Raw genomic sequence first — 25,444 nt, forward strand, 5'->3', positions numbered from 1 at the left:
TAGAATGGAGCATGAAATGGGGGGGGGGGATTTTGGTGTTGCTGAGACCCCAAGGTCCACCACTGCAGGGATCCACCAGCCTGCAGGCCTTATCCAACCTATTAAGCATTTCAGAATGGCACATTAGCCCCCAGACCCATTTTACTGATGGCAGCATCACTGCCACCAAAAAGAAGAACCAAACTGCTGAACAAAGTGAGGCCACTAGGTATCTTTCCTAGTGGTGTTCTAGTCCCCACCTGTATTTTGGCTGCAGCAGGGTACAGCTGGGACCATTTGGACCCTTTCTGAATGTCCTAATGTTTTACTTCTGGTGTCTTTGGGTATCAGAGCAAGCTGGCAGTCTACACAGGGAGCGATTTCTGCTTCGCTCCTGCTCATATTCTTCTCCCTACACCGAGAAATGGTCTTCTCAAGTGTATAAAAGGAACTGCAGAGAGCACACAGTGAGAGAAGGAGAAAAGGGCAGAGTGTGTGAGTGAGAGTGTGCACATGTAGGCCTGCTCACCACTAACATGCAACCCTCAGTGGATTGGACATGAAGGAATGTGGCCCTTGAGTTTTAAAAGGTTTATCAACCCTATTTTGTATACTATTAGTGCACTCTATATTTATATCAATATCTATGTGCCTCTGTCTTAGTACTATCCAACTTCTAATTGTTTCAAGTAATATACGACAGAATAATGAGTTCCTTGTTTCATTTTACATATTAAAAGGACTTGTGAAATAGAAGGTACACACACATACGCACAGAGACTGAAGCAGGAGATGAGGCTGATGGTAGATAGTACAATAAGAAATACCTGTAATTATACTCTATTATATTGTCATTTATAAAACACCTCAAGTAGCTAGGTGATGACCAAAGGAAAGATAAATAAGTTCTGTCCTCTGGCTATAGGAATATTTTAATTAGATAGTCATGACACAGTTGTGTAATTCAGAAGTATGGCTCCATTAAGTGAGATCTAAAACATCTAAAAGATGTGGACTTGAGAAATTAAGGAACCCAGAGAAACATTCCTCTACCCTGCAGCATTGCCCCAAGAGGCAGCATTTGATAAATTACTGTCTACAAGGATTACTGTCAGACAACAAATAATAAAGTAGCTTAATAGCAATTGTATGGTTATAGGAAAAAGTGTAAGAAGACCTAATTGGTTTAAAGCCTTCTGTTCCAGGTCATGGTACAGGGCCAATGACAGCTCGTCACACTTCATAAAAATCATATCTGACTGGAAGGCCAAAATTTTAGATGTGTGCCTCTCCCTGCCCCCTACCAATGTTTCCCTTTAAAAGTCATTTTTAAAATGCAAAGTCAGCCCGATCCTCCAAACTGATAAGGGCACAGCAGACAACCGTCTTTATCCAAACTCTCAGGGGGTACTGCTAGAAAGAGAGTGTGGTTATTTTTCAGTATCTCTAAGGTCCTCCAGCGCAACTCAAGCAGATGGAAGATAATTAAACCTTAAACAGGGCTGAAGATGGCAGATACACAACAGATTGTCCACCTCTGATGAGAATCAAAGTTTTGGCAAGAGTACTAAAGCAACCTATCTACGATTTCCAGTTTCAGGCATTTTCCTTCAACAGTGCTGCAGCAATCGGGTTTGTTTTCATACATGTGTTTCAGAGTTATGAAGGAATGGTAATGGTAACAAGTGAACATTTACTGTTGCTTTTCAAATGAAGGAAGATTAGGATGATTAATACATGTACTTTTCTTGCAAAATACATTTAATTTGCTTCACTGCTGTCCATCAGCAAATTATTCATTATCTCATATATATTCAAACTCTATCCCATACTTAGGGAACCATTAGAAGTCCTACTCTAATGCTCTAATCCTAAACAAACATGATGGGGAGTAAGTTTGTTGAACAAAGTGGGATTTAACTTCCAACTAAAGCATGCATGGGATTACATTGCAAGATTGTGTATGGGGCTTGTATTCATTTTTAGGTTAAAGAGTTTGTACTGATATGTATACATATTACTACCTTGTTTTTAATCCCTCAACAAGCTCAGGAGAAGTGGAAGGAGAACTGCTTAACCTGCTTTGTTAGGCTTGCTCGGAGCAATCCTTAACTCATCAGGTCAAGAGTCTGCCATGGAACAGGGAACAAGGAGTATTTCCAATGTGGATTATTTCAGATTTTATCCATTGCTGCTTGTATGCTTTATTCAGTTCCTAAGTCAAAGCTAAGGAAAAATCAAAGCAGAACAAATGTTTTGCACAGATTTGTTCAACAGTACATTTCTCAGTATCCCTGGAAGTCTTCTATTTGGAAAACTTTGTTATATATTTTTCAGTATAAGCCAAATCATGTACTAATGGAACTGACAAGGATTCCCTGCTACACCTCTCCATAGGACATACAAGGCTTATTTCTCATAAAAATTGCTTGCACATAAGCATTCATAAGAATTCAGGATTTACTAAGTATTAAACCTAGAGGTTCAGCAGTGTTACTTCAGCATGGCTGCTACGCTCTACTTAATCAACACATTTGTCTCAGCATTGTCATCTCATAACCTGCAGACATGGAGTCAAAATAGCTATGCTTACTTATCTGCAACTCAAAATTAATTATCACATTTGCTGTTTACTTGGAGAGTAATAAGGCAGCTGCCAAACAGATTTCTTTTCTATAAATCTGTGTTTTTACAAAGCTAGGTTTCATGTCAATAGTGCTGTCACTAGAAGTTTGCTTGCACAACGGTTTGGCCCAGTATGAGAGTGCATAGCATATAATTTCACCTTTTTCCTGTCCCTCTTTTTTGTACAGGGATGAATATGAATCTGTATTGCATTGTTTTTCTGTCCCACAGGCTGCAGCAAATTTATGTGTCCACAAACACTAATGGATATGGGTTCCCTACTTTGAGAGAATCATAGAGTTGAAAGGGACTGCAAGGATCATCTAGTCCAACTCCTGCAATAGAGGAATATTTTGCCCAATGTGGGCTCAAACCCACAACCCTATGATTAAGAGTCTCATGCTCTACCAACTGAGCTATGACAGCTGAATTAGAATTACATTAGGATACCCAAATAAATATTTTTAATTGATACACAAGTCTTCAAACTGACAACTTCCAGAAGTTGTTGGACAACAACTGCAACAATTCTAACCAGCATGGCCAACAGCAAAAGGTGATAGAAATTGTTGTAGCTAGAGGTCATCAGTTGTAGTCATTAATTATACACATACACAGTCATGAGAAAAACTGAAAAAGGTAAATGAAGATAAAGACAATACTCAAAGAATGGTATTCAACTAAATTTTACTCAGAGTTGACCCACTTCAATTAAAGACTGTAACTTAGTTATGTTCATTAATTTCAATGGGTGCACTCTGAGTAAAACTTAGCTGAATGTTGCCCATAGACCCTAAAAACTACAGCCCTAGCCCACAAACTTTAAAACACAGCCAGACTGTTTATTCGCATGACTATTCCCCTGAGAGCACCACCTACAAGGGGAGAGTGGATCTGGGCACAGTTACCCCCTTCTAGACAGGATTACCGGGAGATGCTTATGTGGGGCTGCCGCTGAAGACTATCAGGAAATTTAAATTGGAGCAGAACGCATTGGCATGTTTAGAATCAGGCCATGTTTTGTGGAGTTTGCATCTCAACTGTTACAGAGGCTTCTGATCTGTTTCTGGGCCCAAAGTGTGCACCACCAATACTGAAGAGGCTGAGATGAAGTCAGCATCTCCAGTGGGTAAATGGGGTGGTATCGAATGATGTCTGCAAATAAACAAAACTGAGGCTAATGTATACAGTGGGACCTCTCCTCCTCCATGCAATTTTCCACTTCTACACTAGAGAGTCCCCCAACCATTTAGAGTAGATTTTTGGGGTCTGCAGTGAGCTGCAGGGGGCAGAAGCAGAAGTAATGATGCTTCTATGATATTGGATTTCATTCATAATGAGCAACATTCAACACCCTGGGTGGTTTGCTGGTTCAACAAGGAAAAATGTACAGTCACAATTATATGATAAAAGCTCAAGAGTATTTCACACTAGTGATCAGCTGTAATAAAGCTCTCTAACCAGCTAACAGATAGATATATTGCTCTGTTAATCTTCACAGCAGTTAAGATTATTTAAACACTATTTCTACAACAACTTATTTTACCACTGAACAACTTGTACTACTATCACAACAAAGAACTAATTGTACTCTAAGAACCCATCCATTTCCTACAACAAAAGCTCTCTGCAGTTTGCTTCCCTTATTTTCTTTCTCAGGGTGAGCACAGCTTTCAGCCTTAATCATGTATTTCTCCATGTGGTAGGAATTTATTCTATAAATTCTATAAATAATTAGATCTGCAACCTTAACAATTTACTCCAGCATCCTGGCTTTATGAATTGCATTTTCAACTCAAGACTATAAATTAAAGTCTGTTTTTTCACTCAGCCCAACTGGAAAACAAAAACAAAAAACAAAAGTCAATGCCTGACAATAAAAACCTAATCTTCTTCCAAGTGAAATCAAATGGATTCTGAGTGTATGGAACATTTTCGTAATGGACAAACTAGCTATGTCTGAATGATAAATTCAAGCAATATGCAGTTCTATTTAACCATCCGACTCAACGGCCTCAGATCAACCAGCTACACTGAAAAACTTTGTTCTACTGCAATTTTAAAGAACAGCATAAATGATGGTGATTTCCAGGGAATTCATGATGGTTGCAGGAAGATGATACTTAAGCTTCCACCAAATTTTCTGTGTTACCTGGTAGAATGCAGAGCTCTGCCTTCAATTCAATGATGTATCCTAATTGCCTGTTACAGTTTCTGAAATGATAAGCTCCCCTTGGGTACTTTATTGCCTTTTTAATATAGTGTGGGAGCATGCAGGTTGAGCTTAAGGCACAATAACTAGATCTGGGTTTCTCTGGTCTGAATCCCTATGCAAGAATAAAGTTTCCTGCAAATAAAAAAAATGTAGTCTTTCCCAGCAAATAAAAAAGTTTATCCTTGAAATATAATTTATGACACGTTGACAGAAAATGCAATTACTGCATATGAACTGAAATTTCAACTCTCCAATGTTCCTGACATATAACTAAAGTTTTAGAATATTTTTTACCATGTAAGTAATGAGATGACGACAACAACAACAACAACAACAACAACAACAACAACAACAAGAATTTATATGCCGGTCAACTGACTGAGTTGCCCCAGCCATGCCGGGCAGCTTCCAACAAATTATAAAACCACAATAAAACATAAAACATTAAAAACTTCCCTATACAGGGCTGCCTTCAGATGTCTTCTAAAAGTCAGATAGATGTTTATTTCCTTTCTGGTGGGAGTGAATTCCACAGAGTGGCCCAGACAATACTATGAAGGCCCCTTTGCCTAGTTCCCTGTAACCTTCTTGCAATGAGGGAACTACCAGAAGGCCCTCAGAGCTGGATCTCAGTATCCAGGATGAATGATGGAGGTGGAGACACTCCTTCAGATATACAGGGTTGAGGCCATTTAGTCTGGAAGCTGCATTCAAGATTAGCGGTAGTTTCAGAGTCACCTTCCAAGGTTGCCCCACATAGAGCGCCTTCTCACCTACACCCTAGGCTCACCTGTCCTACAATTCATTGGGGGGGGGGACTTTTGAAGAGACACTTATAAACATAAAACCCATCATGCATAGGTTTGAAGACAATCTGTATCACACACAGAAGTCATTCATGAGATTTGGGCATACTCACATCAGATTTCACATGTACATCCCATTCAAACGTAATGTAAAGGCTGTACTTTTGCTCATGTCCAAGGCAGGACTAAAAGGCATGATTATGCTATCCTCTGCAAATGGGGAAAGTATAATCTCATCAAGCCTATTATAAATCCACAGGATTACCAAATTAATCACAATTTTTGTTTGAACAAAAGGTTCTTGTCAATTCAGGATTTAACACAATTATTTGGTTAAGTACAGACATAACATTTTCCGACCTATTAACCACAGGAGCACCCCTCAAACTTGTATGCTTCTCTGAGATCATTCCACTTGAATTCTCCCGTCCCTATGCTTTTCAGTGATATCTATGGTTGCTGTTTACTTTTGCATCAAAGGCACTAAATATATTTAGCTTTAAACTAAAGCCTGAATTGAAGAAAATGTGGGTAGTATTGTGAGAGACAAAGGTGCCATAGTATACTGATCTGCTCTACACAAGCAGCACACCAGTGCAATAACAGAAAAGAATATTGTGGAACCTTAGAGATTAGCAGATTTCTTCTCCCATAACTGAAAATTATTCCTAGAATTCATCACTTCAAATTGCGGGATCACATGTTTGAATGTTTTCTTCGAACCCCATAGCACAAAGGAAGCAAACCTGTCAAAGAGAAAGCTAGACTACAGCCCTTCTCTCTGGCAATCCCTTTCTCCCAGCAGGGTGAACAGTTTTACTATCTGATCTGTTGTTTGTGTAGTCTAGTTCTCATATCCACGAGGAAATGGGGAGGTGAGGGGGCTTGAGGAGAGAGAAATAAAATCTGCTGGGCAAATCACATTCTATTCCCATGAGAAGCCACAGAGACTTCAGAAGCGATTTTCCTTTCACAGCATTTCCTGTATCTATAGCAACCTATTTCTATAGACAACTGCAGCTACCTTTCATTTTCCTAATAAACTGAAAGGCTTTTTAATGTCTATTATTTCTGTTTGTGTAGCTGACTTATTTGATGTGAACAACTACCATTACACTGTGTACCACAGATTCAGTTATCCACATTATGAAGGCCACATAATATCACAACTCAAAGCAGGGGGTTTCTTCTGAACAGGACAATCTTATGGCACCTTAAAGATGAAATAATTTATTACAGCATAACCTTTTGTGAACATCAAATAAACATGTACATAAAAGGTGTGTGTGTGTTGAAAGCTGGAGCGAAATGGCAATGAAATACAAAAAGTAGTTGTGACAATTTAATTTGGGCTTAAATGCATCCATCCAACTTCTACATTTTCTCCCTTGACACCCATATGTGTGTGAATGTGTGTGAGAGATGCAAACTGAGGATTGTACATGTATCTAACAAAGTAGACTCTAGTCCACGAAAACATATTCTATAATGCATTTGTTAATATTAAAGGTGGGACAAGACTCTCTGTTGCTTTTGCAGCAACAAGTTAACATGGCTACCAATCTGGAAAAGACAGGATTGGAGTTTCCATAATATGTGTCTGTAACTCTGTGAATGATAATGGATCAGTACAAGTGTACTAAAACTGCCACGCTTAAAAGACAAGAAGGGAAACAGGTATGTGTATACTCTGCTGCAACAACTTACCATTTTATCTTGTTATCTAGCTCACTAAAAGCAAGTGTAATTTGACAAAATGGCTAATGCCACAGATAAATAAATCTGAAGAGGCGAGGGGGGGTCGAACTGTTTCCAAGCTTCTTATTCTTCCGTTTGAACTTTTAAAGCTGCTATTACTACACAGCTGACATGCCTCAGACTATTCAGAACTATTCCCATTCTGATAATTACTGTCCTTAGCTTACAAAGCTGTTTCTGCCACAGAAACACTCTTCAGTTTGTACAGACGAGCAGGCATTAAAAGGCAATTCTGCATTTGTCTTTCAACAGAAAAGGAAATCGTGTCATTCAGCACAACCTAAGATGCTAATTCTTGACAGATCTGTCAAATCCATGATCCTTACCGCCTACACAGCTGAATCAACACTTACATAGCAAAATAGGGGTGGGAAAAGAAGGGGGGTTACTTTAAAAGGGTTGGAAAAAACTAATACAGAAAGCAGATATGCCCCTTTCAGGAAAGCTACAGTCTTTGTTTTACTGCAATGGACATCTGTGCCATGCAAATATTAGCAGCTCACAAAACTGAACAATTACTGAAGCTGCTAAATTTACTATTAAGACTAAAAATCAGGATGCTTTCTGTTTAAAATCACTTGAGGCTACTTTTCACTGATTCCCTCAACCCTTCATGTCTTATTACTCATGAATTGACAAGCCGCACAGTAATTTTAAACTATCAAACGTTATGATTCATCAGAAGCAGCTGACTGCATCGTAACTTGATTTCAGATATATTTGGAAGGGGATTCTTAGAAAGCATAAAATGAGGACATATTTGTTTAGCAGTGGATAGAAATTGGATATAAGTTTACAGAATGCCATGAGATAACCCCCAAAATAAAATAATCTATTTGGATTTAGATCATAATACAAGAAGTTAAGAGCCCCCTTTCCATGCAATACTGCATAGCACAAATATACTGTAATTCTAACCTTTAGTGTAGTAGAAGAATCACAACAAGCTGGGACTGAAATCTAAGAGAAGCAAAGCAAGTAACGGGCTATTCTAAGATCTGAGACCTTCGGATGAAGGGGGTATACAAATTTAATTAATTAACAACTGATAAAGAAGGGAGAAATAGAGTTGGGTATAATACCCATACTGGTGACACGATGCTCCAAACCAGGGGTCAGCAACCTTTTTCAGCAGTGGGCCAGTCCAACGTTCCTCAGACCATGTGGTTGGTCGGACTATTTTTATTTTTTTAAAGGAACGAATTCCTATGCCCCACAAATAACCCAGAGATGCATTTTAAATAAAAGGACACATTCTACTCATGTAAAAACATGCTGATTCCCGGACCGTCTGTGGTATGGATTTAGAAGGCGATTGGGCCGCATCCGGCTGCCGGGCCTTAGGTTGCCTACCCCTGCTCCAAACCCTGACTGTTTCCAACAGATGTTTATAAATGAGGAAAATAAGTATGTTAGGGGGAAAGTAATTGTTGTTGTTTAGTCGTTTAGTTGTGTCCGACTCTTCGTGACCCCATGGACCAGAGCATGCCAGGCACTCCTGTCTTCCACTGCCTCCCGCAGTTTGGTCAAACTCATGTTGGTAGCTTTGAGAACACTATCCAACCATCTCATCCTGTGCCGTCCCCTTCTCCTTGTGCCCTTCATCTTTCCCAACATCAGGGTCTTTTCCAGGGAGTCTTCTCTTCTCATGAGGTGGCCAAAGTATTGGAGCCTCAGCTTCATGATCTGTCCTTCTAGTGAGCACTCAGGGCTGATTTCCTTAAGAATGGATTGGTTTGATCTTCTTGCAGTCCATGGGACTCTCAAGAGTCTCCTCCAGCACACAATTCAAAAGCATCAATTCTTCGGCGATCAGCCTTCTTTTATGGTCCAGCTCTCGCTTCCATACTTAACTACTGGGAAAACCATAGCTTTAACAATACGGACCTTTGTTGGCAAGGTGATGTCTCTGCTTTTTAAGATGCTGTCTAGGTTTGTCATTGCTTTTCTCCGAAGAAGCAGGCGTCTTTTAATTTCGTTACTGCTGTCACCATCTGCAGTGATCATGGAACCCAAGAAAGTAAAATCTCTCACTGCCTCCATTTCCTCCCCTTCTATTTGCCAGGAGGTGATGGGACCAGTGGCCATGATCTTAATTTTTTTGACGTTGAGCTTCAGACCATATTTTGCGCTCTCATCTTTCATCCTCATTAAAAGGTTATTTATTTCCTCCTCACTTTCTGCCATCAATATTGTGTCATCTGCATATCTGAAGTTGTTGCTGTTTCTTCTGGCAATCTTAATTCCGGCTTGGGATTCATCCAGTCCAGCCTTTCGCATGATGAATTCTGCATATAAGTTAAATAAGCAGGGAGACAATATACAGCCTTGTCGTACTCCTTTCCCAATTTTGAACCAATCAGTTGTTCCATATCCAGTTCTAACTGTAGCTTCTTGTCCCACATAGAGATTTCTCAGGAGACAGATGAGGTGATCAGGCACTCCCATTTCTTTAAGAACTTGCCATAGTTTGCTGTGGTCGACACAGTCAAAGGCTTTTGTGTAGTCAACGAAGCAGAAGTAGATGTCTTTCTGGAACTCTCTAGCTTTCTCCATAATCCAGCGCATGTTTGCAATTTGGTCTCTGATTCCTCTGACCCTTTGAAATCCAGCTTGCACTTCTGGGAGTTCTCAGTCCACATACTGCTTAAGCCTGCCTTGTAGAATTTGAAGCATAACCTTGCTAGCGTGTGAAATGAGTGCAATTGTGCGGTAGTTGGAGCATTCTTTGGCACTGCCCTTCTTTGGGATTGGGATGTAAACTGATCTTCTCCAATCATCTGGCCACTGCTGAGTTTTCCAAACTTGCTGGCATACTCAGTGTAGCACCTTAACAGCATCCTCTTTTAAAATTTTTGATAGTTCAGCTGGAATATCATCACTTCCACTGGCCTTGTTATTAGCAGTGTTTTCTAAGGCCCATTTGACTTCACTCTCCAGGATGTCTGGCTCAAGGTCAACAACCACACTACCTGGGGTATATGAGAAATTCTTATCTTTCTGGTATAATTCCTATGTGTATTCTTGCCACCTCTTCTTGATGTCTTCTGCTTCTGTTAGGTCCTTACCACTTTTGTCCTTTATTATGGTAATCTTTGTATGAAATGTTCCTTTCATATCTCCAATTTTCTTGAACAGATCTCTAGTTTTTCCCATTCTGTTGTTTCCCTCTATTTCTTTGCACTGCTTGTTTAAGAAGGCCCTCTTGTCTCTCCTTGCTATTTTTTGGAAATCTGCATTCAATTTCCTGTATCTTTCACTATCTCCCTCGCATTTTGCTTGCCTTCTCTCCCCTGCTATTTGTAAGGCCTTGTTGGACAGCCACTTTGCTTTCTTGCATTTCCTTTTCATGGGATAGTTTTTGTTGCTGCCTCCTGTATAATGTTACAAGCCTGCATCCATAGTTCTTCAGGCACTCTTTCCACCAAATCTAAATCTAAATGTTTATGAATGAGGAAAATAAGTATGTTAGGGAAAAATTATACTATCAGTAAATAAAAATTCTAGAACGTTAAAAGGAATCCGGAAGATTTAAGATGGGTTCTAAAGAGTTGAACCCAAAGCACTGCTAACCCACAGTAGCATCAGTGCAAGGACTACTAACGTGAGTTACTGAGCCTCCATTTCACCAGACACTTCATTTTCCAGACTGATGTACAATGTAGAAAACTACACTTATAGTACAGTAGCCACACTCTGGAAGTGTATATGCCTTGGTCCATGTTCAGGGGGGCAGCCCCCCAGAGGTGGAGCTAGCTGCTCTGGCACCCGGAGCAGTGCACATGCTAGCCACCCATGGGAGTGGGCCGAGCGTCCCAGGGGGGGCGCTGCGGCAATGTCACCCCCTTCAGGGATGACACCCAGGGCAGCCCGCACCCACTGCACCCCCTTCCTCCGCCAGTGCAGCCCCCCTCACCTTCCCACCCAACCCTCTGACCAGGCTGTAGCATTTTGTTTGGGTGAAGGAAGCCACCAACAACTTACCATACTCACAGTGTATGGGAATGCAAAGGAACAGTACTTGATTAGAGACTGAGGCTGTTAGCACACCAAGTTGGAGGGGAGGAAATGAAAGAAAGAGAAAATATATGGAGGAGTGCGAGAGGAGGAAAGAAGACAAATTGGATAGACCAAGGGAGATAAAAACGGATAAGTGCCTGAGGCTGTCATTGCTCCTTCCAGTCCTGTTGCTTCCCAACCCCATATCCCTTGTCTCCTGTGAGCCAGGAAGCCTCTGCTAACTAATTCCACAATGTTGGTTGCCTGCTGCGTTTCAAAAGTCCAAGTGGGCATTGGGCAGCTGCCCTGGAACTGGAGAGCTTGTGTGTGTCCCCTAGGGTAGGGAAGAAGGTGAGTGAGTGAGTAAAGAGGGAGGGAGGGCAGATCCAGAGGGAATGTCCAGGGGAAGTATTGAGGGAAATAAAAAACTTAAATACGAAGGATGGTAGTGAACTGAGTTTTACTCAAAGGAGACTTATTAAAATAAATGGACCTAACTTAGTCAACTGTCATTAATTTCAAAGCATTTACTCTGATTAATTGAATACTACCCAAAGTTGAATACCACCAAAGGTTAATAAAAATTTTGGGAGATGGAATCTGTTATAGGAGAAGTGAATACAAAAGAATGGATGAAAGAAACTGACATTTTGTGGGGTACAATTAAAAAATAACATCAACACAGCGAAGAAATTTAGCGATTTGGAAAGAGCCATTATCAATAGAAAATGTCACTAACTGGTGGCTGATTGCGCCAAATTCCTCCTAAAATGGGCAAAATATGAATTCTACTAAGCAAGTTTTTATCAGCTCATGGTCTCTTTGTATAGCAGTTGATGATAGCATCTGAATCACTCTAGAAATATGATACAAGAATAAGAATGCTGGAATGCACATCTCCATACCATTGCCCTGAACTGGAGCTGAATGTTAAATAAATAGCATATTCTGGAAAACATCATGACTCAGGCTCTTCTGAGATCCCTATGCAAAGAGACAGCATTCCATGGTTGGCATAACTCACTTACTAGTGTAAAAACTTAGTAAAAGTTTTAAAAGGTATATAGATAATGGCAGGATATAGATAAACATTAATGCATTTTTAAAATCCTAAAGCTGCAACTCAATTCTCTTTGGCAGACTTATCCCACTGCTAAAATCAGCAGGATGCTACAGAAGACCCAAATTAATTTCATTATGGGTCTTTTCGTACAGAAGTCCTGATGAACACTTTGAGAACCACAAAAAGAAACAGAGTACTGGTAAGACTGCAGGGCTATAATTGCATCCTACTATCCTTCTTCATGTGATTCAGATGAAAAATCAAGTAATCCCATTAAGCATAATTCTGCCCAGAGACAATTTCCAAAAGTCAGTTAGCAAATTGCTGAAGACAATGAAGCACCACGTAATCATATCTACTAATCTGTGGGTGAGTGCAGTTGGAGATAAAAGACATAAATGTAATGTGTTGTATCACCAAATCTGTGATGACCAATATGAAATAATTCATATCCTAATTTTTTTAACAGATACAGAAACACGTTCATCTCTTCTTGTTGCTTTTGCTTGTTATTGAGGTTGATAAAGACAAAAACAAAAAAGCCCAGCTGAAAAGAACAAATCTTCCAATCTTTTTTCCATCCAACTTTCCTTAAAGGAAAGACAATTTGAGTAACTTAAGTCTTCTGTATCCTATATAACTATAATAGTGGGAACATAATTCTTCTTCTAAAACCTGGCAATCAATATTTTTGCTGCTACTGAAAAATGGAAAATAATTTCAACCTTGGAATGGTCTCTAATGCAACCAAGAAGCCTTTTATGAAGCTACATACCACTGTAGTCATACTGAGTTATAGCATCAATATGAGTGCTATATGCATTTTATATAGCAGTTCTTCAGCTATCTTTTAATATTTTCATACCAGTTTAAAATAACAAAATATTCCTGAGAGTCTAGCGGTAATGCATAGTAGTCTGCCATTTGACAGAAACAAGGCCTGAAAGGTGTCTGAGTTGCAGAAATAACTCATTTTTCCTTTTCTTTTCTTTTACACCTAGTGTAGGAAATCATGAAGAGTAAAAGCAGTTTTTTTTAAATGGGAACTCCTATAAAGATTACTATGTATTCTATAAAACCCTAAACAGGTTGGGCACTTCATTCATTCTGCCCTATACCCGAGATCCACAGGGCAGTTTACAATATAAAAACACAATGGAGATACATATTATAATGAATAATATAATAATAAACAAAAACTATGCCCCACCCTCCTCTCTCACACACAGTTTAAAAGGCCTTAAATTGTTTAATTAGCCAAAGGCCTAGGAAAAGAGGAACAGTTTCTGCCTGGTGCCTAAAGTATGTAACAAAGCAAGCCGCCCTGGGGGAGAGCATTCCACAAACCTCAGAAAAGGCCTATTCTTGAGTTTCCACCCTCTGGACCACTTGGGGAGGGGCTACATGAAGCAGGGCCCCAGATCATGATTGCAGGGTCTAGGCTGATTAATATGGAAAGAAGTGGTCCTTGAGGTATTGCAGTCCTGAGTCATTTAAGACTTTACAGCTCAAAACCAACACTTTGAATTGGGGCTGGAAAATAATCGGCAGCCAGTGCAGTTGCGCCAGGACTGCTCAAACCATCTTGCCCTGGTGAGCAACTCAGCTGATTAATTCTGCACCAGCTGAAGTTTCTGAACCATATTCAGAAGCAGCTCCGTGTATAACACAATGCAGTAATCTAATCTACAGGTTACTAGAACATAAACAGTGAGGCTACCCTTTTCCAGGCAGGAGCACACCTGGGCCACCATCCCACTCTGTGCCACTGAGGCCACCTGAGCCTCAACTGACAGCAAGGACAACTGCATTGTTTTATAATGTTGTTACCTATCCTTTGGCATTGCAGAGGGTTCAACTAGATGACCCTTGGGCTCCTTTCCAATTTTACGATTCTAGGATTCTATGAACCCTGGTATAAAAACATGGCCAACTTCATCCAAAGGGAATCCTTAAGCAAAATATTAATACAAGCATTTGTCTTGTTAAAAAGGACTTCATGGCATGCCAAGACAGTCAGTCATTTTTTATAAAGGACATTTGAGGTTTAGAAGTTAAAGAATGTTTAAAATAGTAACAAAAAACCCCAAACAGTCCCCCCCCCCGAGTTTTCCCCTCCTGTATATTACATTATTTGCTGTGGTGCATATGCTTTGAATGAGTCTGACATTTTCTGGTGGCTTGAACAAACTTCTAGTGCGTTCATAAAACTTCTCAACAGATCATATAGGAGGCGATATGAATAGGTCTGTTAACAAGGGCTGGATCCAAAAGCACATTTCCTCATGAGGAAGGCATCATCTATACATGGAAAAGCTGTTTAAATCTTGCATTAAGATCTTGGCACAGCAAAAGTGAAATGACATTGAAAGGTGTACCGTACTTCCAATTGCCTGAGAACTAATATAAAATCCTGACAATTATGGTACTGAGTGAATTCTTGTGCAGGTGCCTGCAGAATATCAGTGGTGGCAGTTGTCCTTCCATTCACGTTCTTAGGATACAATTCAATAAATCAAGGTTTACAGAAAACATAAAAATAATTTTATATGCAGCCGAAAGTCTAAACCTATGGCTTTAAACTAGTTTTCTTTCACTGGCACCAACAGGACCAAGCAAGCTTAAATTCAAGTACTTATGTTTAATTGGAATGTGAATTGTGGTATTAATGAGTTACACTGGATTTGAAATGCTGATGTTAGTTTTTTTCTCTTCTGAAACTTGCTGCTTCAAGCTCGAGCAACATCTTACCATTTACATCAGCGGAAAAAAGAAAGTGGTAAAAACCTACCCGAAGTACAGAGTGAAACAAGAACTAAACGCATTTGTAAGAATAGTGGACTCCAGAGGTAGCATGCATTATCCACTGAATGAACTAGAGCCAAGATCCATTAAATATAATATGAAACTTCATTCCTAGAGAAGTCAAGTAAGCTTTAACCTTAAAATGTACATGATATCATAGTATAAAATCAATCCTTTTCAAAGCTTTGAATTTCATTGCCTCATGGGGAAAAAATTCCAGCTTCCCACTCTCAGCAAAAATACCCTGGATACTAAAATACACATTTTCTACAGTATCACTTACTTTGCTTTCAAGTATAAGGGCTTACTAACTTGCATTATATTTTGTAAACTATGCAACATAGTCACTAGCTAACAGCTAATTACTGCTGCCCTCCAAAGAACAGGACACAGCCAGCAAATGCCATTTATTTTTTAAAGGTTATTAATCAGGAGTGGACAACGCACTGGATTCAATAGAGTCACAGGGTCAGTTATTTTTAAATCCTACTGTATTTTATGGAAGGGAAGAAAGGTGGTAAGGGAAACCATAAATTCACATTAAGAACAAACTCACATTACCTGCAACAAATAATTCTAGTTATTTTTAACAAGAACAGCTTTTCTCCTCACCAGGGACTCATTTGAATAGTCTCTGAAACATAGAACCACATTCTCCCCAAGCTCAGATGCTATCAACCAAACTGTTTGTGTAAATTTATTATCTGTGACAAACACAGTTTAAGAAGATGACAGATTTTCACATTAAGCAGTAAAAGAACGCTTAACATTGGAAATTTGTATAACAATTTGAGAGTAAAAAGCATTATTATAATCTCTCAACTCTTCTGCCAACCCGTCTTCCCAATGACCTTCCACAAGAAACCTAATTCTTAAGTCATGCAAAGCTAAAGCCTGTTTTTCAATTTATCCAAGATTTGCTCACCTGAAGAAAATTAGTGAAATTATAGCATTCTACATCACAGGCTGCCATTATCAAACTAAAGTGAAAGTGGACAACTAACCAAACTTTTTCATTTCATTGCACAATGTGTGGAAGAGACAAAGAATATATATTTTAAATAATTTTGACCTTGCCTAGGTCCTTTGCTACCATCCCTCATTTTTAAATTAAGCACACACTTCTGCTGGGTACAAGCCTGTCCTTGGCCACAATTTAGGTGATACAAAACAGAGCCTCTTTACCCATAGGTGCAATAAAGCCTCAGTGAACTGAATTATAATTTCACGTATTATGCCCCACTAACGGAAGCCTTTCTAACATTTACCAAAAACCATTTAGTAACCTTCATAATAAATGCAGCTCAGTCCCTACAAGCCCATCTGTTACCAAAAGTACTTGGGAAAGGCAGCAACTTCCGTTTTTTGCTTGATCTCCAGGCATCAAACAACAGCATTTCTATTTGATAGCATCAGTGTGCAAATTTTAAACACTTAGAAATGTTTCAAGTGCCATTTCACTAATTGATGTTGTTTCTGGCAAAAGCTTACATGTGATCTCCCCTGTTGTCAGAAGTAGTAATATATGCTTGAAGAAGACCTCCAAATTATCCCAGCTCTATATGTCACAGTCATCAAGACAGACCCTTCATAATCACTGCCGGGGGGGACGGGGGGGACAGGGGGAACCATGACTAGTGAAATAGGAAAAGCTCAGAGCAGACATCTTGCAAGCAAACTAGGCATCCAAAGCAGAATTTTTACACAGAAAGCAGTTCAATGGGTACAAAGCATTGTTAAAAGTGGAACTGATATAAATGTAGAACATTCTACAGAGAGAGAAAAATAAGAACAGCTTCTTAGAAGTGAAGTCTTACAATACTAATATTTTAAAATATTTGAGGGTTTCTGCAATCATATGGGAAAGGAATGATCCAGTAAAAATTGTGCACTTGGACCTCCCATAAATCTTTGGCATATAAAATTGAAGAACACACACATGTATAATATCATAAATGGATTATATTGTCCTTGACTACCTCACTAATTACTTCTGACTCCAGGTCATTTATGAACAAGTAAAGTTGGAATTTTCATCTTAGTGCTATTCAGTTTACTTATGATTATACAGTGGTACCTCGCAAGACGAATGCCTCGCAAGACGAAAAACTCGCAAGACGAAAGAGTTTTTCGTTTTTTGAGTTGCTTCGCAAGACGAATTTCCCTATGGGCTTGCTTCGCAAGACGAAAACGTCTTGCAAGTTTGTTTCCTTTTGGATTTTCAATGCATTCCTATGGGAAACTGTGCTTCGCAAGACGAAAAATTCGCAAGACGAAAAAACTCGCAGAACAAATTAATTTCGTCTTGCGAGGCACCACTGTACTAGGAAATATTTTAGGGTCCAAAAACTCACAAAAATGTGCTATATTATTGGAAAACAACTTATTTATGGTTCGTATCCAACGTTCGTTGTAATCAGAGTAGACCCATTCAAATTAAGTGGCATTGCTAACTTAGTTACATTAATTTCTGTGGGTTTACTCCATGTATAACTTTGTTGAATACAATCAAATGCTAGGAATGTGGAATGACAATTAATTAAAGTTTGAAACTGACAAGGCCATGTTAGGAAGGAATGAAGAATTGAAACTAAAACAATGACATGGCTTCAAATCAGGGATTTTACTAGTTACTTTGGAAAACTGTCTATAATATGGAAACCACATAAAACATAGAGAGAACTGGAAAATGTAATTAGACCCATTGGTCATTCTAGATCAGGCATTTCAGAAACATCTTCTTTTCTGTACCTAATGCTTTTAGGGACCACATAGGTTATTCTAGCCAGCTCACAGACCTATTGACATATGAAGATCAAGGAAGATCCACACATTCATTACAAAGAATGTGATTCGTTAGGAGTTTGTTGATCACTGGGTTTTTACTGGATTGCATTCAAGATTTTGCCAGTAAGAATTCACTGGCTGATATTCATACACAGCTTTTAGGTATCTCTAAATACATTTATACACTGCTTTCAAAAATTGCAAAAACATCTAAGTGGGATATAGAGGAGGGTCTCTCTGTCAGATCACAGGCTGTGGATAAACTGGTATGAAAAGTGGTTGCCTTGAAGGTATCCAGGGGTTTAATCACCAGCCCCACTCAGTTTGGTGCCATCTGCAAATTTGAGCACCCCCTCTATTCTCTTCCCCAAGCCATGTTAAAGATGGGTCCTTCAGGATATTTTTGACAGGTAATAGCAATTGTGGGCTTATTTTTGAGGCTGGATTACCAGATGCTGCAGTAAAACATCAGGAGATGGTTACTTCCATCACACCCTGTTATAGTGAGTTTCCTAGCTACATCTGGTTGTTTAGACAGAGTGCTGGCTAGACTGATCTTTACTTATGGGATATTTAATAAGGTAGTTATGTGGTTCTTAAAATAGCAGAGTTCCCAGTTGATAAATTATGTTACGATAACATGTTTAGGAGACAGAACATCTAAACACCATTTAAACACCACTGCGTACATTCTTAGTAAGAACCAGGGAAGGTTTAACTACATATCTTTTCTTCACTGAGAAACATTTCAGATCTTTTTACAAGACATTTTCTTCATGTCCTGCTGCGCACAGTCTGGCAACAAAGAAAATGTCACATGCAGCTAAAAGGGATTTTTTAAAAAAAAGAATCTCATGCAAATGATGTGTTTGTAACTTTGGAGCTGGCTTAAAGCTTAGGAAGAGGAGGAGATGGCAACGTCATTATCAGAAGTTACCCAGAGCGATTGTTTGATTGGGATAAATAATGGTGAACAGATTGAAGTGATGAAGGTAAAGAATAGTAGGCTAATGTGTGTATGGGTTGGGGGCCAAACACAGAAACAGATTTGAAAGGGGGGGTTAAGGGAATGAATGAGAAGTCTATTAACTTAGGGGTGCTGGGGAGGCAACCACCTGAGATTTGGAAGGTGGCAGTGGGTCATGTGAGGGACAGCAGAATATCCAACAGCAGCAGTCATGTCTCAATAAAAATTTTTTTTTTAAAGTCTTATTCACCTTAGGATTTGCAATGTTGCTGAACCTTGAAATGTTCAAAAATAATCCTACTTAAATCATATATTCAGTCTGTCCAAACAGAAGCTGTGCAGTTTTTAGATAGTGGAATGCCCCCCAGATAATTTCAGAAAAAGTTGATAAAAAAGACAGCGACTCAGAATACTTGGCAAACTCTTGCCATGACAATTTTGAAAGAAAATGTCTATAATCTGATGCATTCAGATACTTACTTTCTCTACAATATCAGTTCTTATAGCCTAGGTTATCATCATATAGTGCTACTCTGCATCTTAAATAAATTGCATAAGTAGAATTAAAATTGTTGCCATGTCTGCATATTTTCGTTAAGATCCTTATTTGTTTACACCACTTTTTGACTGTTACCCCAGAGATGATCCCAAAACACTGAGATAAAGCAACCTTTACAGGAATCTTATCTGGTAGCCAATTCAAACTAGGAGTCTGAACTTCACCTTCATCAACATATCAGAACAATTTATCTGTGTCATACATATTATATAGTCATCCTGGTATTTTTATTTTTATTCCACATAGGAAATTCCAAATTTAAACCTGTCCCTTGTTCAGATCAACAAATGGGCAAACAATGTAGAGATTCTACACGTTATATTCAATTACCTAAGACAAACCTTAGCAGCAAACTGTACACATTACCTATTATTTCATTCCAAAACATGACTGATCATAGAGTTTAAGGGAACTCGCAGGCTATCCCATTCAAGCCCGTTTGATGAAAGAAATAAAGAGCTACATCAAGTTGTTTAAAATGCAGTTACCTAAGTATTTCTGTAAAAAACACAGTGTGCATGGAAAATCCCATATACTAAGTAATTGCTCTAGCAGGACAACTTACATAAGTACAACAAAACATCCCATTCAGTGCCCCTACAGAATAACCCTACAAATAACCTCCAGAGAGTTGGGGGGGGGGGGAGTCAAGAGTAGATTTGGGGTGACAGAGAGAGGAAAGTGAGGGAAAAGTTCCATTCTGCTCATGGAAATCATTTTGCTCACACAATGACTTAGTTGGATACAACCCTAGAACATTCCAGAGACAGAACGAAGAAGTTACAAATGATGCTGACCTTGATTTCTGATCATGTGTATAGAAAGAAACAAACAGTTCATTCCAACAAGAATATTTGTTTCCCTTACAGGAATGTAGTTTTTATTCATTTCAAAGTCTCTGGCCTTTTTACACAAACTTTTTTTTTTTTTTAGAAGCCAGTAACTCTGTGTAATTGCCTTAGCAATGCCAGAACAGCGTCTGATCCTAATAGGTCAGCATTGATCACTCTAAACCAATTGGTTCCTTCATTAGAGGGAAACAAGAATATAAAAAAGGCAGGTGGTTGTTGCACAGGTAGGTAGACGGCACTGCCTCTTAACTCGCTTTCCCCTCATTAACAAGCAGCTGATCGATCAAGCGCCTGCTCAGAATCCCCAAAAACTATTAATCATGTTTGATGCTTTTTAAAAAAAAAAACACTGGTCAAAGTAAAGAGTATTTCATACTTTATATTCTGAATTCTATCTGCAGACCCTTCTCCCGCTTCCATTTCTTCAAAAACTACTTGTTTTTCTCACATTTCATTTTGCAGGAACAATAAAAAAAAAATCCCAATTAACTCAGTTATTCCTAAGTAAGAATCTTTGGATCCGGACACTTCATTCCAAGTACTTCAGTATATTGAGCAAGCTAATGAGGGACAGAGGGTAAAAAGGGATAAGCGGAGGGCAGGAACAGGAGAAGAACACCAAAGGGAAGAAAGTAGAGAAGGTACAGAAGATCAAAAGTTAAAGAAAGGGCAACAGAGAAAATCAATGGTGGGAAACTGTGATGTGGAAGTCCTGCTGTTCTAGTTTAGCATGCATATACATTTTAAAGAAAAGGTACGGCTTTATGGAGAAATAAACATTGTCCACTTTCTATTCCACACTATTAGGGAAGGGAAACTGAACACTATACTTCTATCCCACCCTTTATAGACCTATAACTGAGTTCAGTGGCGCACCTTTCTGTGATTTCATTTTCTTATTCCTGTCTGCAAGAGAAGCTGGCATCAACAGAACAGGTCTCTTACCAAATGAGCTGATATTATATATATATATATCTATAAAACAAAGCTATTCAAAGTTCTGAAGTCTGCAAGAATTGTGAATGCTTAGCTCTGTACTATTTCTAGAGGGCAAACAACTGCAGATAATGTCTGAAAACAAGCATGAAAATGGCATCCATAAAACCTTTCAGTGCTTCTTTGTCCCCCCTCCCCCTTAAACTTATGCTTGGAATGTAACAAAACATTATGAAATGTGCCTCACAGATCTCTCCAAGGCTATATTTGATGAACAGAAAGAAAATGAGAGAGAAGAAAACATATTTTAAAATATTTAGCAATATAAAAATGCTTTTTCTTTTCCCCATTTCATAATGCCTCCTTCATATTATAAACGTATAAAGTGGCAGCAGGAAATGGTAAATAGCTTTAGCTTCTGAGATCAAGAATATATGTGAACTGACTGAACATAAAATCCAGTGTTTGTTTGGTGTGCTTTTTAATGCCAGTCTATAGCCAGTGACTTTCAATCTTCAGTTTCTCAAATTGCTGCATTTAGAGGATACAGAGGGTCAAACAAAATGCTGAGCTTGGAAGTCAATAAAATAAAATATAATAATAATAATAATAATAATAATAATAATAATAATAATAATAATAATAAAAAATTTGTACCCTGCCCATCTGACTGGGTTGCCCCACCCACTCTGGGCGGCTTCCAGTATATATAAAAACATAGTAAAACATTAAACCTTAAAAAGCTTCCTTATACAGGGCTGCCTTCAGATGTTTCCTAAATATTACTCATCTTCTTAACATGTGATGGGAAGATGTTCCACAGGGTGGGTGCCACTATCGAGAAGCCCCTCTGCCAGGTTCCCTGTAGCTTCGCTTCTCGTAAGTGGGAACTGCCAGAAGGTCCTCAGTGCTAAATCTCAGTGTCTGGGCTGAATGATGGGGGTGGAGACGCTCTTTCAGGTATACAGGGCCAAGGCCATTAGGGCTTTAAAGGTCAGCACCAACACTTTGAATTGTGCTTGGAAATATATGGGGAGTCAATGTTATGTTTTTCAGGATCAGTGTTATATGGTCTTGGTGGCCACTCCCAGACATCAGTCTAGCTGCTGCATTCTGAATTAATTATAGTTTCCGAGTTCACCTTCAAAGGCAGCCCCATGTGGAGTGCATTGCAGTAGTCCAAGTGGGAGATAACTAGAGAATGCACCACTCTGGCAAGACAGTCCGCGGGCAGGTAGCGTCTCAGCCTGCATACCAGATGGAGCTGGTAGACAGCTGCCCTGGACACAGAATTAACCTGACTCTATGGACAGCTGTGAGTCCAAAATGACTCCCAGACTATGCACCTAGTCCTTCAGGGGCAGTTACCCCATTCAGGACCAGGGAGTCCCCCATACCTGCCCACACCTGACACAGAAACAACCCCCCCACCAATAATATTTTATTAAGGCTTTTTTGTAATATAGTAAGATAAAAGAAACTAATTTAAATCAAAACAAAAACAGAGAAAGAAAGAAAAAGAAAAAGAAAACACAGAGCCCTCTCTCAAAGGTAGATCTTAGTCCTCGTCTCACACAGAAGGGGGTGGACCCTCCCAGTTCTCACATGGGACCTTCCCTTTCTTCTCCCAGCCTCTCACTCTGGGAGATCTTCCCATCCCTGTTTCTCACACAGGATCCTTCAGCAGCCAGCAGTCACCTTCATGTGTGTACAATCCCTTCAGTGACCCAGGGTAGAGGACACCAAAAGAAACAAAACAGAAGCAAAAGCGAAGAATTTTGATCCACCTACTTCCCCCCACCTCTCTCCCACAAGCACACAGACCTACATAGAATTGTGTGTAGGCATCTCTTGTCAGGTATAAGCTGACAACCCATCTAGAAACTATCCTCAGGTCCTTCACTCTGAAAATGCTAGCAAGGTAAATGCATTAACAGGTGCCTTTAAAAAGAAGCTGCATCAACCTTTCACTAACACATTGCATTCATCTTCAAAAGGATGAACGAGTCTTATTTAAAAGTTAAATATGGTTCCCTTGACAGCAATAGCTTCTGAGTAGGAAACAAATCTTATAATTATGTCACAGCTGCTTCATAAAATTGCTTTTCTGCTTCCTTGTACCTGGTGCCATTGATCTGGGTATAAACATTATAGGAAGGGGGGGTGGGCAATCAAGAGGATATAGAAGCATCCAAAAATAAGTGGGGGTGTAATACACACTAATAGTTTCCTTACTTTTGTTATCAAAAATCAAGAGACTGGGTCAATTCAGATAAACTGCCAAAGCATGATTTGGAGCATCAGAAATGACTCTCATGCTTGCGCACTTCCTCATCTTTTCATGTATTCTAATTTTCTCACTTCCTGACATGGGGTGGGGGGTGGGAGCAGGGAAGCAGGAATTCTGGCTTGGTTTGCACAAACTGATTTGTCAGATATTAACACTATGTCAAATTACAGCTCTAGTCTCACAATCTTTATGGTCACAGAATCAACTTTTGAAGGTGAGAGTAAGATTGACCACACCTTTGCTAGGGCTCCGGATTACATTGTCGGGTTTACATTCCTATAACTGGACACCCAGAGCAGTCCCATTCTCAGCTTCCTTTGAATCTGGAAAGGGTGAGCAGCCAATTCTGCCTTCCCCTCTGTACATTAAGTCTACATATCCTTGAAAAGGTGAGAATAAGGCTTATGTTTTGATTAAGTTGAAGAAAGCAAGCCTGAAGCTCATTTCCTATCCCCCGCCTGTCTAACTGACGAGTTCTATTTCTCCATTTTGCTTGCAGGGCTACAAAAGTAGTAATATTAATGCTTTGTTCACTTGTTACTTTCAAGGAGTAAATCCGAACCCAGTAATAACCATGGGTGCTAGAACCCACCATTCATCAAATGGAGTAAACCAGTGAACCATTATGGTGTACAAAGTTTATTCAAATAAAAGATTTCTAAAAATCTGCAAACTATCCTCTTCTTTCAATCCAGGAACAGATTGAGGGATTAGATAAATTCTACAATAACTGCAATTCACAACTGTTCATTATTTTCTCTGCACAGTACGGGATGGGGGATGCAAAGGCCCAATACAGTTTATGAGGAGAAATCTTGCTTCAGAAAGCAACAACTAAATAGGCCTATCTATGTTTGCAAGATCCGTCTACTCTTCCTCCAATAGAAAAGATCCATTATGTGCATGCACACAATACATATACACCCCACAACTTGGCTCCCCTTTTTCCTTAGCAACATCAGGAACATCTTCAACTCTGCCTTCCTTGTGGATAGGGAATTGTGTGTGCAACCTTGCGCAATCCCTGTTTAACCCTTTGTGTGTTCAGGTGAATGTTTTGATTGTGTCAGTATCGTTCATGATTGTGTTCAGTTTGGTTTGTGCCAGACTCTAGCAAGGTGAAATTCTCTTAGTAATTGTCAATTCTACTCAAGCTGAACTAAATCAATGTTATTAATTTCTTTCCCTCTAATTTGCATATCACAATTATATTTGAGTGAAAGCTGAAATTAAATATAAAGACACTTAAATAGACAATTAAATATATCAAGACTTAATAGGCACTATTACAATTAAAGGATTATAATCATTAGAATTACTGGTCTTCCTATTTTGACGACGGTCTTGCTATGCTTCTAAAATTGTTTAGCCTACATTTCACTGAAGTTAAGGAATTGAACTACCACATAGCAACATTTTCTATTTCCATTTTGTTCCCTTGTTCTCTCACCTAACCCATAATGCACCAAAAGGCCTCAATTTTCAGCAATCTATTTCAAGTTTTAAAAGAACAGAGCCATTATTTACTGTCTTTGCAGAAATCCCATTTACTCAGACGAATAAATGTGAGCAACAAGATTAAAATACTATAAACCAAGTGTCTTTAAATAAAAGCTAATCAATACATGTAGTAAATAGCAGAACTGTGTGATTCTGAAGAACTTCAGTTAATACTTTAACAAATTGGGGAAATAAGTCCCATTAATTAAATGCTGCAGAATTTGGGAGAATATTAACAACCTTTCACCTAAGCTCAGCTAATGCCAGTAACTGGATCGGTGACAGAATTAGGCCTTAAGGGACT

At 39.1% G+C, this 25,444-nt stretch overlaps 1 protein-coding gene and 1 long non-coding RNA gene across 6 annotated transcripts in view; one reads left to right on the plus strand and one right to left on the minus strand.

The window, feature by feature from the left end:
* The window catches only part of BTBD9 (BTB domain containing 9), a 152,446-nt gene that overhangs the window by 73,313 nt on the left and 53,689 nt on the right, over positions 1 to 25,444 (minus strand). The gene's annotated exons all lie outside the window — the stretch shown is intronic.
* Positions 10,929 to 25,444, plus strand: part of LOC308474246 — a 31,471-nt gene continuing 16,955 nt past the window's right edge. Inside the window, exons 1-2 of the long non-coding RNA XR_013984613.1 lie at positions 10,929 to 10,987; positions 12,523 to 12,644. This is a non-coding gene — a long non-coding RNA (uncharacterized lncRNA). The remainder of the gene's footprint in view (positions 10,988 to 12,522; positions 12,645 to 25,444) is intronic.

The sequence above is a fragment of the Podarcis pityusensis genome (genome assembly GCF_964106645.2).
Source record: "Podarcis pityusensis genome assembly, chromosome: 3".
In the NCBI taxonomy this organism is placed as follows: domain Eukaryota; kingdom Metazoa; phylum Chordata; class Lepidosauria; order Squamata; family Lacertidae; genus Podarcis; species Podarcis pityusensis.